This window comes from Penaeus japonicus, unplaced genomic scaffold (genome assembly GCF_977035675.1).
Source record: "Penaeus japonicus unplaced genomic scaffold, GWHDUDI00000001_assembly GWHDUDI00000012, whole genome shotgun sequence".
In the NCBI taxonomy this organism is placed as follows: Eukaryota; Metazoa; Arthropoda; class Malacostraca; order Decapoda; family Penaeidae; genus Penaeus; species Penaeus japonicus.
Window position 1 is genome coordinate 18,562,232 of NW_028234414.1, and position 2,500 is coordinate 18,564,731.

At 44.1% G+C, this 2,500-nt stretch overlaps 1 protein-coding gene across 2 annotated transcripts in view; it reads right to left on the bottom strand.

The window, feature by feature from the left end:
• LOC122248797 (cytosolic Fe-S cluster assembly factor nubp1) overlaps window positions 1–2,500 on the bottom strand; it is a 26,047-nt gene that overhangs the window by 17,374 nt on the left and 6,173 nt on the right. The window lies entirely within an intron of this gene.

The following is a 2,500-nucleotide window of genomic DNA, read 5'->3' on the forward strand; positions in this document are numbered from 1 at the left end:
TTCCTCAATTATCTCCTCTTACTAGCAATAATTATCCCCAGCCATGCCCTTCTTTCCCTATTATGGTTACACTATTATCGCAATTATTCACCACGCCCAAGTCTACGGTCGGCCGGCGCCAAGTTTTTAATTACCAGATGCACTGATTACAACACCACAATAGCAGGAGAGTTCATGACTAAGTCAATACAACGGAAACTGAGTTGGCTGAAACACTCCTGGCCACAGAGCACCTCATGATATTGTCTACGTCACTTCTGGCACTGAACTTTTCCGGTCCAGGTATAATGTTATAGATGTTTGGATACTCTCGCGTGTATGTATGCTTTGAAACTATTACAAAGACTGTCTTACTAGTGCAGGATGTAAAACACAATATGCACATTTTGGACTACCACCTGCCAGGTTTTATATGCAACCAAAAGTAAAGTGTAGAGATATTATGAATAAGAATTGGATACCAGTTTAAAGTGAATTTGGTTTCGGGTCGAAAAAGCCGTTCTCTAGTTAGTGTAAAGACTACAATATAGCTCATAAAAATGGTGAAACTCTGCATCTCAGAGTGTCACGTAAATCACTTTCCGATCAAATACAGGAAAATATTTAAATTTTCTTAAAAAAAAAGTCTAATATCCACCTGTATACCTTAATTTGCTATATAGTGACATGTAACCTTGGTAGTATAACGAAGGTGAAATTTAGTTCCCCCGCGTATGAACAGTTAAGAAAGAAATATAAATGTACTGCGAACAGGGGGGGGGGGGAGCTAAAAGACCATCCTTCTAGATGAACTACAAAACGAAAGCCCTTCTTTAGCAAAGTCTCCCATGCACTTCTAAGCTGGTATACAGAATCCTTCAATATACCACATGTATAGTAGAACCATCAGCCCCAACTCCCAGACCTTCCCTGACACTGCGTTTGAGTACCTCGCGGTCTGTTATCCCACGCCACGCACCAATCAAAAGTCATTAGACGAAAAATCTTTACGTTTAAATTAATCGGGAAGCGAATCCCCCTTTCTCTCCCTCCACTCCCTTTCCCTTTCCCATTCCCTCGCGTCTTCTCTACTATTCCCTCTTCACCTTTTCCCCTTCCTCCCTTCTAACCCTTATTCTTTACGCCTTTCTCTTTCCCCTATTCCATTCTGACTGTTATTCTACCCCTTTCCTTTTCTTTTTCTTCTTCTTCTTCTTCTTCTCATTCCCCCTCTCCTCGCCATTCTTATCTTTTCAATTACCGCTTTCTTTACTCTCACTCTGAATCATACGCAATAGACGCAAACCACATGTCAAAATCACACTAATGCTTTTCGCGTCCAGCGGCTAGAATTTAATATACTGACCCGCGCACGCGACACCTTGATTGTTTCCCCGTGTTATATACCTGCACCACGATCAAAGCCACCGGGTAGGCAAGGGATTCTGTGTATATAGAGACGTCTGTGTTTTTGTGTATGCGCTTGATTGTATGTATATGTAAGCGTGTATGTTTGTCTGTCTGTCTGTCTGCCTGTCTGTCTGTCTGTCTGTCTGTCTGTCTGTCTGTCTGTCTGTCTGTCTGTCTGTCTGTCTGTCTGTCTGTCTGTCTGTCTGTCTGTCTGTCTGTCTGTCTGTCTGTCTGTCTGTCTGTCTGTCTGTCTGTCTGTCTGTCTGTCTGTCTGTCTGCCTGCCTGCCTGCCTGCCTGCCTGCCTGCCTGCCTGTCTGTCTGTCTGTTTCTATTACGCACCCCATATCTCTTTTTTGGATATTTTTTTTTGGTGTGGATGTGAACTAAGAATAAACTTCGTTTTTCTCACTCTCTACATCTACCTCTCTCTCATGCACTCTCTATTCTGTAATGCGCTCTCTCTCTCTCTCTCTCTCTCTCTCTCTCTCTCTCTCTCTCTCTCTCTCTCTCTCTCTCTCTCTCTCTCTCTCTCTCTCTCTCTCTCTCTCTCTCTCTCACACACACACACACACACACACACACACACACACACACACACACACACACACACACACACACACACATACACACACACACACACACACACACATTATACATGCAATAACTACAAGATATTTCCGTCGGTGTTTTACTTCATTTCTGATTGAGTAGTTCATGGTTTTGTTTTTTTTCCTCTCCCTCTCAGAGTGTGTTTGACCGTGTCTGTATACACAAAGGGAATACCATGAGCAGGAAGCCTGGCAGAGAAATAAACAACTGACAGGTACCTCGAGTTCAAAGCAGGTGTATAGATAGAGAGCAGATAGCACGGCGGAGCACACAGAAAACAAGAGGCGCAGGTCAAGACTAGCAGCTGAAGGAGGAGGGGGAAGCAGAAAGGTGCACAGGCTAGTCAGGCAGTAGCCTTGCAGACGGCAGAGTGGCCCCACGGCCCCACCCTGTCTGACATCACTCACTGGGCACCTCACGTATTCCACTGTCGTCCTTCCATCCTTGCTTCGAAAATCAAACTTTCCTCATCATATGCATCTGTTAGGTTTTCGGTGTTGT